Raw genomic sequence first — 12466 nt, 5'->3', positions numbered from 1 at the left:
ACCAGGGTCCCCAAGAGTCCCTAGATCATACTTCATGTCTGGATAGACATGACTGAAGTATTTAAAGATTATTTTTTCCTCAGTTATGTCCTGGAGAATGTGGCAAACTGCAGCCTATGGTTTTCTTGTTTTTGCAACTGACAAATTGATGAAGTAGAAACAAAATCAAATAAAACTTTTAGTGTCTACCTTTAAGAGTATAGAAAACTTCCAAGTATCCTGAAGGACCAAAGATCGTGTACAATAATTTTTCAAACAAAAATTCTATATGAAGTGAAGGCTTGCTCAATGGAAAGACAGTTTGCTTTCCCAGCATACTCTGGCAACTCACCTTACCTAATTAATAGTGGGTGACACTCTGCTGGCTCAGTGGCATTTTTATGAATTGAACAAAAACAATAATAATGGAGATAGGAGGAGACAGGCATAGTGACAGTATGTTTGTTACCATCAACTTGGTGGCAATCTACCCCTTAGCTTTGTAAATTAAAAAATTATTCAACTAATTAACATTGCTAATTAATAAAGGAACAGGCATTGAAGAGAAAATTTTTTACAAGAAGTAGATTAGGTCTTTGGGATATAAATTGATCTTGATAAAGACTAACTCTTCAAATGCAAAATTTATGACAACAGAATTAAACAATTATATTTAATTGCAGAATATTGCTGATATCATTATGATGCTATAAAACTTTCTTATAGGGCTTCCCTGGTGGCGCAGTGGTTGAGAGTCCGCCTGCCGATGCAGGGGACATGGGTTCGTGCCCCGGTCCGGGAAGTTCCCACATGCCGTGGAGTGGCTGGGCCCGTGAGCCATGGCCGCTGAGCCTGTGCGTCCGGAGCCTGTGCTCCGCAACGGGAAAGGCCCAAACAGTGAGAGGCCACGTACCGAAAAAACAAACAAACAAAAACCCAAAAAAGAAAAAACTCTCTTATAAGTGTAATAACTGCATTAAAGTATCCACTGCTATTAAGAGGGAATATATCAGATTTTTGTAGTCAGTTATGCCAAAAGAATTGTTCAATATAATACTAAGCTTTTGTTGAAAAGTCTGACTATTATAGAAATTAAAACCTTTCAGTGGAGAACAGGATAGAAGCCTATATCAATATGTGAGAGGCTGTTGTTAGGTATGACAAGTCCCAAAGTTATCATCACCAGGTCAGGCACTTGCATCTAGACAGATAGGAACAGTGGTTCAGTGTTTAAAAATCTCAGAGAGCCTTTCATTGTCTTTCATAGTCTACTCCCTTCCCTGAAACCCTATTCCCTCATTTAGAGATAGGGAATGCTTGTCCTTTTTCTTTAGCATCTCCATTAAACATTGAGGAAGGTTCTCTGCATATTAGCATGCAACTGAAATTTTAATATTTTTATTTAATCTTGGTTTTGAGTATATTAATTTGGGCAAAAGGCACATTTGGTTCTGTTTGATGTTTTAAAATGTTGGGAGGGAAAAATGAATAACCCTGGAAACAGCATTTAGTAAAGCAATTCTTAGGTATAAAATAAATTCACCAAGAAACAAGGAGTCATATAACTTGAAACTGGTTACAATGAGTAATATATTCCAAGATGGCCAATGTAAACTTTTCTGATTGAAAAAAAACAAAGAAGTAACAAGATTATTTTTAAAACACCACACCCATATTCTTTTGTTTGTTTTCTTGTCCCCACCACAGAATTTTAAAGGACACGTGGCTGCTAAAGCAAGCAGAAGTTGCACAAAACAAATAATGGTTCTCTCTTATCCACAGAAAAGTCTGGTTAATTAGAGACTAATTATATGTTAGCAATATAAGAAAGACTGGGCCCTCAAAGCATTCTGATTTTACACTGCTAGTAGCAAAGGAGTATGAAAGAGTAAGCAGTGGTTTTAATGAGTCCCAGGGTTTACAGTACCAGAGGTAAGAGAAAATTCAGGTTTCTCCTTAAAGCAGAATGAGGAGACTCAAACATAAATTTGTCAGTGAAAATGATAGCTTATGCACAGCAATCATTATGTGCGGGGAACTGTTTCTAAGTGCATCACTTCTACGATTGTTCACTTACTTCTTCACAACAATTATTCGAGGTAAGCACTAGTTTATGCCCCTTGTTACATCCAAATAACCCATGGGCCAAAGAAGAATTATAAGGGAAACTTAAAATATTTTTAACTGAATAAGAATGAAAACACAAGTGAGATACCACTAAAATGATAGCAGAAGAGGGACCAAGATGGGGACATAGGAGTCTCCTGAACTTCCCTCCTTCCACTAATGCACCAAACGTACAGCTACACATAGAGCAATTGCCTCTGAAAGAAATCCAGGAACTAGCTGAGTGACTCTGGCACATTAGTCAAATGAGAATGCACTCACAGTGAGATGGGTGAGAAAAGCTGAGACACATTCTTGCCACGAACCCCACTCAGCACAGCACCCCACAGTTAGGAGGGAAGCCCCAGCTTCCACCTTCTCCCTGAGAAGTGAGAGGCTTGGACCACACATCTAGCACCACAACTTTTAAGATTCCCACCCAAGGGACGGGCCTCCAAGACACCTGGCTCTTGAGGGCCTAAGGGGCCTGCATCCATGAGATTCTTGGAACTGAGGCAAACAAAGAAACAGTTCTTAAAGGGTGCATGAATGTTTGACACAGCTATCCCCCTGGGGCTGAGTGCAAAGGGAGTGGGCAGGGATGCCCACCTCTGCTGACTAACTCCAACAATAAAAACAGGTCACCAGGATCTCTCTGGAAAAAGCTTCTGGAGCTCCACCTTGTCCACCTGCTGCCTGAGGGATGGGGCCCTAAATTGCCTGGCTCTGACAGCCAACATGATTTGTAATCACAAGTCCTACAGGATTATAAACAAAGAAACAATTTTTAACAGTCGTGGGCATGAGCACTGGCCAGAGCTATCCCTCTAGGGCTCAATACAGAGGGAGCAGGTAAAAATGCCCATTTCCCATTCTCTCCCTGAAAGGGGTCTTGACTGCATACACAAGCTGCTGCCTGAAGGTCCAGCTTCCAATTTAACATGTATTTAGGGTCTGGCTATGATCTTCCACAGAGACTGGGGAGCTGGTGGGCATACCTTTCACCTTCTCACAGAGCTTGCATGCATGGGTCCCACAGGACAATAACAAAAAAAGAAGCAGTTTTTAAATGATACAGAAGCAACCCCACAGCCATACACCTGGGACCTGACAGACATAGATAGAAAATTTTAGCCAACAGGAGCAGAGTGCACATTCTCCTTATACACAGATCATGCTCCAGGATAGATCATATGTTCGTCCAAAAAAAAGTCTTAATAAATTTAAGAAGATTGAAGTCATATCAAGCATCTTTTCCAACCACAGTGGTATAAAACCAGAAAACACTTACAAGAATAAAACTGGAAAATTCACAAATATATGGAGATTAAACAACATACTCCTAAACAGCCAATGGGTCAAAAAAGAATTCAAAAGAAAAATCAAGAAAGACCTTGAGACAAATGAAAATGGTACTACAACATACCAAAACTTATGGGATGCCACAAAAGCAGTTCTAAGAGGGAAGTTTATAGTAACAAATGCTTACTGTATGAGAAAAGAAAGATTTCAACTAAATAACCTAACTTGACACCTCAAAGAACTAGAAAAAGAAGAACAAACTAAGCCCAAAGTTCATAGAAGGAAAGAAATAACAAATATCAGAGTGGAAATAAATGAAACGGAGCCTGAAAAGAATAAAACTGAAATCTGGTTTTTCAAAAAGATAAACAAAATACCCAAGCCTTCAGCTAGACTTGACAAGAAAAAAAGAAATAGGATTCAAATAAAATTATAAATGAAAGAGATGTTACAACTGATAACACAGAAATACAAGGAATTCTAAGAGCCTACTGTGAACAATCATGTGCCAAAAAATTAGATAACCTAGAAGAAATAAATTCCTAGAAACATACAACCTACCGAGACAAATCATGAAGAAATAGAAAATCTGAACAAACCATTACCAGTAAGGAAGTTGAATCAGTAATCAAAACCCTCCCAACGAAGAAAAGCCCAGGACCAGAGAGCTTCACAGGTGAATTCTACCAAGTGTTCTAAGAAGAATTAACACCAATCCTTCTCAGACTCTTCCAAAAAGTTAAAGAGAAAGGAACATTTCCAAAATCATTTTACAAGACATTTTAACCTCATACAAAGCCAGATATGGACATTACCAGAAAAGAAAATTACAGGTCAATATCAATATCACTGATGAATACAGATGCAAGGATTTCAGCAAAATATTACCACATCAAATTCAGCAATACATTAAAGGGATCATACAGCATGATTAAGTGAGATTTTTTTCCTTTGGGTGCATGGATGTTTCAACATATGAAAATCAATAAATTTGATATACCACATTAACAAAATAAAAGATAAAAATCATATCATCACCCCAATAGATCTGACAAAATTCCACATTCTATCTCGATAAAAACTCACAACAAATTAGATGTAGAAGGAACATACCTCAAAATAATAAAGGTCATATATGACAAGCACACAGCTAATATTATACTCAGTGGTGAAAAGCTAAAAGCTTTTTCTCTCAAATCAGGAAGAAGACACTCTCACCACTTTTATTCAACACACTAGAAATCCTAGTCAGAGCAAATAGGCAAGAAAAAGAAATAAAAGCATCCAAATTCAAGAGGAAAAAGTAAAATTGTCCCTATTTGCAGATGACATGATAGCTTATATAGAAAATCCTAAAGACTCTGCCCAAAAGCTATTAGAACTAATAAATTCAGTAAGTTTGCAGAATACAAAATCAAGATACAAAAATCAGTTGTTTTATACTCTAACAACATATAACAACGTGTATCAGAAAAATTAAGAAAACAATCTCATTTACAAATGCATTAAGAGGAATAAAATACCTAGGAATAAATTTAACCAATGAGGTGAAAGATCTGTACCCTGTACATTTCACCATACACAAAAATCAACTCAAAATGGATTAAAACGTTGAACATGAGACCTGAAGCCATAAGACTCCTAGAAGAAAACATAGGCAGTAAGCTCCCTGACATAGGTCTTGGTGATAATTTTTTAGATTTGACACGAGAAACAAAGACAACAACTGCAAGAACAAACAAGTGAGACTATATCAAATTAAAAAGCTCTGCACAGCAAGGGAAACCATCAACAAAATGAAAAGGCAGCCTACTGAATGTGAGAAAATATTTGCAAACCACAGCTCTGATAAAGAGTTAATATCTAAAATATACGAAGAACTCATACAATTCATTATCAAAATCAATAATAATAATAACAATTATAAAATGGGCAAAGACCTAAATAGACATTTTTCCAAAGAAGACATACAGATGGCCAACAGGTACATGAAAAGGTGCTCAACATCACTAATCATCAGGGAAATGCAAATCAAAACCAATGAGGTATCATCTCACTCTTGTTTGTATGTCTATTATCAAAAATATGAGAAATAAATTTTGGCAAGGATATGGAAGAAAGGGAATCATTGTATACTGCTGGTGAGAATGTAAATTGATACAGCCACTATGGAAAACAGTACAGAGGTTACTCAAAAAGTCAAAAATAGAATTACCATATGATCCAGCAATCCCACTTCTGAATATATGTCCAAAGGAAATGAAATCACTACTCAAAAAGATACTTGTACTCTTGTGCTGCACCCTGCAGGCCTGCAAGTCCTGTGTTTGCACAGCTTCAAGACCGAAGAAAGAGCCCAGAGTCAGCAACAAAGACGTCAACAGTTTAACGGATGGAGTAACTTACACGTCTGAAACACTGTCCTGGAGCCGACACCCCACTGTGCGCGGCAGGACATTGTGGTAGTCTTCGCTCCCGGGGGGGAAGGGGAGATTATCAGTATAGGGGAATTGGTGTCAGGTGGGCTCTGTAGTTAGCAGGGAAACCAGCAGAGGGGCACACCCCTTATCCCCCTTTGATAAGAACAATCACTAGCTGGGGCCTGGGGCAAGTACGTAGGAAGGTCAGTCTGTGGGTAAGATTTAGGTAAAGCAGGCACTCATCAGGCGGGGGAATGTACAAAGAGCAAGAGAACAGCCATCTTGAGTGGCCTGACCATCAAACTCTCCTGTTCATTTCAGTATTATTCTGGAAACAACCTCAGTGTCGACAGATGAATGGATAAGGAAAACATGATAGATAGAAGATAGGTAGATAATAGCTAGCTAGCTAAATAAATAGATAATAGATAGATGTATACACACACACACACACACACACACACACACACACACACACTAGAATATTATTCAGCTTTAAAAAAGAGGAAAATCCTGCCATTTGAAGCAACATGGATAAATCTGGAGAACACTAAGCTAAGCGAAATAAGCCAGACACAGAACGACAAATACTGTATTGTATCACTTCTATGTAGAATCTAAAAAAAAAAAAAAAAAGTCAGACTCATAGAAACAGAGAGTAGAATGGTGGTTAATCTAAAGCCTAGATTAAATGATGGCTTCCAGTTGATGAGGTCAAAATGTCAGAATTTTCTTGGCATACTGTAGAGGAAGAAGTCTAAAGTCTCAGGAAAAAGGGTAAGTTGGAATGGATCTATTATGCTCTGCCACTCCCAAACCATCCCTTCAGGAGGACCAAAAGAACATTACCTTCACCAAAGTATTAATAAATGCACTGGGAAGAGGCAGCAGCATCCTCAAAGAGCTCTGTGGTGGCTATATTCTATAGGTCAGAAATGGTTGTGGGGAATGTTGCAGTAGAAATGAGTTGCTTGATCTCATTGAGAATAAGATCCCAGAATTGTAGAAGCCAGGTGGTATGGTTCAACTGGCAGCAATCGAAGGGTGCAATTATTAAAGAGATGGAATGAAAATCAAAGTATTTTGACCGCATTGATCTGTAGCAATGGCTAATTGACTATAGGGTCCCAATTAATAAGAAAGATAGGCACCTACTAAGGTGCTATTTGACATTTATAGAAGGAAAACTTCTGGGTCTACAGGGCAGAAAAGTAACTCAAGTCACCATAGCTGGAATTCACAGACTGTTACCTGGATCCCAGACCTAACCAGTTCCCAAATGTAGAGTCCCTCAATTGAGAGAGATGCCGGCAACGTGACAACAGGAACATACTGTGATTTTTCCCCTTGGGCCTTCCCCAGGGGAGCCAGTGCCCTTTTGCCAGACTGACACTGGCCTAGCAAAAGGGAAATAGCCAGATCTTCTGGGAATTTTTCAGATACTAGTTCTGAGTTTTTGCTGATCCCTGGAAACTCAACATGTCACCATGATCCGCTAAGCAAGGTAGGACTCAATGCAGTTTTGGCCTGAGTCTAATAGTAGGCCCAAGAGGGTGTGAACCCATCCTGTGGTTATTTCCCCAGTCCTAGATTGTATAGTATAAATAGATATGCTTAGTAACTGGCAGAATCCCAAGAACTGGTTCCTTGAGGGGAAGGTAGGGCTTTTATGATAGAAAGGGCCAAATGGAAGCATCTGAAACTGTTGCACACAGACACAAAGAAAGCAAGCCAAAAGCAAGATCACATCTCTGGGTGAATTTCAAACATTAATACCACCATTAAAGGCCTGAGATATGCAGGGTTAGTGATTCCTAATATATCCTCATTTAACTTGCCTTTTTGGCTGGGTCAAAAGTCACTGACTCTCGGAGAATAAAATGGTGATGCCAAAGGAAGTTACATTTTCAGCTAAGTTTTCTTAGCTGAAAAAATCTAGCACAGTCTTTGGCACATGGTATGCAGCTGTTAACCTGTTAAATGATTTTTTTTTTTTCAGTTGGATAAGAGAAAAAAGAAGCAATTTGCATGTACCTGGCACCAACAACAATATATTTTTATTACCTTATTCCAGGACTATGTCAAAACTCTTATTGTCATAATATGCTTTAGAGGGTCCTTGATCATCCTGATATCCTAAACACTATCATACTGATCCACTATATTAATGTGGAACAGATAAGTAGGATGTACCAAGCCTTACTAAGGCATACATATGCCAGAGAATAGGAGATAAATTTCAGGATCTGCTACTCTGGTAAAATTACTAGTGGCCCAGTGGTCTAGGACAGGTTGAAATATTTCTTTTAAAGTAGTATAATGGTATGAGTTAATATAAGTTATAATGGTATAAGTGGTATAAATGGTAAAATTATATGAGTTGCTGCACCTATCATGAAGGAAGAAGTTAAACATTTGGTGGCTCCTTGAATTTTGGAGGAAATATTTACAATATTTGGGTGTGTTACTCCAACTCATTTACCAATTAATTCATGAGACTGGACATTTTTAGATGGACCTGACTTAAAGAAAGGGTCTGAAATAAGTAGATCTACACTGTGATGCAAATGGTCCTGTTACTTGGAACTTATGACCAGCAGACCCAATGATATTGAAAGTGCCTTTGGCAGACAGAGATACTATAAGGTGCTTCTGATACGCCCCAATAGAAGATGCACAGCCTAGGCTTTTAGAGTTTTGTTATATGGCAATGATGTCCTCTTGTAACAAATATTATCAATGTGAAATTAGCTCTAAGTTTTCTCCTAGATCCTGGTAAATGCCTGACCCTGGGCTACCAAGTAAACTGAATCACAAACTGAGTGTTATCTGATCCACCAAACATAAATCAATTTCTCTGGGATGTAGGACTTCCCCTGTTGCCACCACACTCTCCCACCTTTTATAGAGCTAAGAATGAATGCATGGGTAATAAGAATGATAAATGTAGTGTCCACACAACAGAGTATCTGTGCCCAGAAGCGCAATATTACAAGGGACAAGGTAGAGGATGGGCATGACCCTGGTTGTGTGGCCACAACAGTGGATCAGGATATAGCAGTGCCTCCAGGTTGGTGTCCATCCACCCAGTGGCACAGGATGCAATCTAGGCTTCCCGACTGATCAAGTCAGGGCGGAGGGAAAAGGAGTGATCGTGGGAAGTCATATCTAGGCTTGGGTCTTGCACTGTATTTGCTCCACTCCAGAAGATTCCATGCCCCCTTCTGGATTGCTAAGAACAGATAGCTAAGAACAGATAGACCCCTGAGGAGATGTACCTAAAACAGATATAGCATGAGGCATGTGGCCCAGTCTACCAATGGGATGATGAACAGCAGACTGATGAAATTTGTTCTTTTCAGAGACCTATCCCAGCATTTTACTGCCACACACTCTGCAGGTGATATGTGCATGGAATAGCCTATGCTAGGAGGCCCAGCTTAATATTTTCTGGGCCATGAAGTATAATCCAGTGTCTGATTGGAGGGTCTCTGGACAACCCAAGAGTCAACAGCGTCATACCTCCAATGTTGCAACCATGTGTATGAGCATCTGCAACTGGACAGCCAATGCCTCTGCTTTAATATACGAATCATCAGACGACTCTGGGGTGATGATGGGCTGGGACTGGTTAGCAACTACCTAGAGGACACATACCTTACCAGACAAACCATTTTATTATTTAAATGTCATAGGAGGGGATATAATTTTTGGTTCCTCCTTGTTCTCATCTTCCAGATGGTCTGGGCCCTCCCCTAATATTCCCTTTATCTCACACACTAAGCACTCAGTCTGGTTTTTACAGGAAGGGCCCCCTACGCCCTAATTATTTCCATAGAACATAGTTGGGGACACCTTCAAAGTTATTCTGCTTGGCCCCTTTATTTAGATGCCATAACTTCATAGTCTTCCAAGAGGCAGCCTCGTGGTGGAGGTCCACCCAGCAGTTCTTTCAGTTCACTTGGTTTGATTTAAGGTTATCACTGTCATGGGATCGGGGTGGGGGTGTGTGTGTGGATGATCATAAGGGTCACATACTTTATACTTCCCCCACTTTTCTTGCTCTACATAGTGCCCTAACAACATTCTCTGTCTCATGCTACCCAATCTTGACAGAACACGTGACACCTAATCTTGACATGGTTACATGACAACCTACATTGCTCTGATTATAGGAAGTGGATTAGGGAAATGGTTCATTTATTTGGTCTTACTTTATCTAAAATTCTTTGCCCATTTCACTCATAAGAATATTCAACTAGTAGTTTCACCTCCGGTTCCAGTTCACACTTCCTCTTCTGCTTCACCTCCGTGTAACTCCCTCTCAGGCCTTAATAACAACTATGGAATATTGACAATCTGTATCTCACCAGGGCTTAACATTCTTAGCAAATTTATTTCTTAAGAAACATGAGACTTCAAAGGACTAGTTCCTGCAACCAGTTGGTAATTATCCATCCCAGTCCTTGAAGCTAGTCATGATGCCCTGTTTGGGCTTTTCCTACTTCCACAGTAGGTCTTTGATCTGTGGTGCCCTGGTATGCTGGGACAGATGCCCTACTTTGGGGGCCAATTGTTAAGCGAACAACATCAAACACTCCAGGCCTGTATAAAATTCCTCAGAAAGAAGTAGTAGGTGTACAGGTCCTCCATTGCCTATCACAACCTGGCTAGGACCCCCAGGCATCTGGAAGGCCAGACATTAGATTCAGAAGGAGCATCCAGGCCCTAGTGCTGTGGGGATTTTGACTAGGAGAACACTAGCCCCTCTCTGTCATGATCAGCATTCTGGATCTAAACCTTGTGGTTGCTGTTGTTGGATCAGTGGCTTGATCTATCACCTGAGAATTCTACCAGCACTGAGGTCTTAAACACTCAGCTATGACTTATTTCCATGGGAAATCATGGAGAAAAGAAAGGTCAAATCCCTTTCTGAGAAGAGAGCCTGCAAGGAATAAGTCTCAGACAAGTTTATTCTAAACTTTCACTCTGCTTTATTCCTTTGTGTATTTTCAACATACACATTTAAAGTCCTTTTTGTAATGCTTAGATTTCCCATTTCCTCTAGTGTAAAATCTTCCCCTTTTTTTGATCTAACTGGCTCTTTCATAGGAAAAAAAAGTTTCTGACTGCAACAAAATGTATAAGGTTATCTCTCTCACAACAGAGTAAGTATATTATATCATGATGTAGAATACTGTTGTTTCCTTTCATTTACTCCTTCTCCACCTCTTATTTTAAATTAGGTTTTTTAGGAGAAGAAATAAACCCATTTCTCATATATGTCTTATAGCTGATGTCTTAACTATACAAGCCCCAGACTTAAAATTCTTGATGAGAGCTCATCTTTCTTGGAAGTTTTCTTCCACTTTTGCCCCTTCCTCTAGTACTATTTTGTATTTGTATGTGCTCCAGAACCTGCTCTACATTGGTAGGTTAGCACCTCCCAGGGCTCCTGTCCTATATGGATGGTACAATTCTGAGCCCTACTCCAGAAATGTGGCATATTCCCCTTCTCAATCTTATGCAGTTAGCTCTGTTGACATTGCCATCAGAAATTAGGAAGTTCATTTATCACTGTAAATCCCAGGAAGGAATGCAAATCCATTTGTTCCTGAGCAGGCAATGCAGTCTCATCTTTTGGTTTTGTGATGAGAGAAGTTTTACCAACAGAAACCCTCAGTAATTGCTGGTAGAAATGCCTAATGGTACAGCCACTTTGAAAAACTGTTTGCCAGTTTCTTTAAAAAATAAGTATCAATATATACTTACCACACAACCCAGCAATCACACTTCTGGGAAATTATTCCAGAGAAATTAAAATTTACGTTTACATACACACACAAAAACTACACACAAATACTCATGGCACCTCATTTGCAAAGGTCCAAAACTGGAAACAACCAAAACGTTCTACAATAGATGAATGGTTAAACGTACCATGGAATACTGTTCAGAAATAAAACTAATGGAACAAATTATTAACACCTGCAACAACTTGAATGAATCTCAAGGGTTCTAGGCTGAGTGAAAATCAAATCTCAAAATGGCAAAATTATAAAGATGGAAATATGGTTGTCAGGGGTTAGAGGTGATATGACGTGGGGAGGGGGGTAATTTCGTGACTAAATGGGTAGCATAAAGGAGACCTCTGTATGGTGATGGAATAGTTCTGTATCTTGAGTGACACCAATGGCACCAAACTATGCAAACATTGTATCAATGTCAATTTACTTGTCTTGATGTTGTACTATAATTACATAAAATATAACCATTGGGGAAAATTGAATGAAGGCTTCACAGGGCATCTATGTATTTTCTTTTTTAACTTCCTGTGAATGTACCACGATTTTTAAATAAAAAGCTAAACAAAAAGAAATAAACTTAATAGCTCTGTATCTTTTTTTAAATTGAATTCAAAGTTAAAAACCGTCCCGCAAATAAAATCCTAGATTCAGATAGCTTCTTTGGTGAATTGTACCAAATACTCAAGGAAGAAGTAATACCAATTCTACACAAACTCTTCCAGAAAATTGAAAAGGAGTGAATACATCCCAGCTCATTCTATGAGCCCAGCATTACACTGATGCCAAAACCAAACTAAGACATTATGAGAACAGAAAACTGCAAACCAGTATCCCTCATGAAAGAGAAGCGAA

Source organism: Tursiops truncatus, chromosome 7, assembly GCF_011762595.2.
Source record: "Tursiops truncatus isolate mTurTru1 chromosome 7, mTurTru1.mat.Y, whole genome shotgun sequence".
Lineage (NCBI taxonomy): Eukaryota > Metazoa > Chordata > Mammalia > Artiodactyla > Delphinidae > Tursiops > Tursiops truncatus.
The sequence above is the reverse complement of the archived record's forward strand: the minus strand, read 5'-3'. Positions refer to the sequence as shown.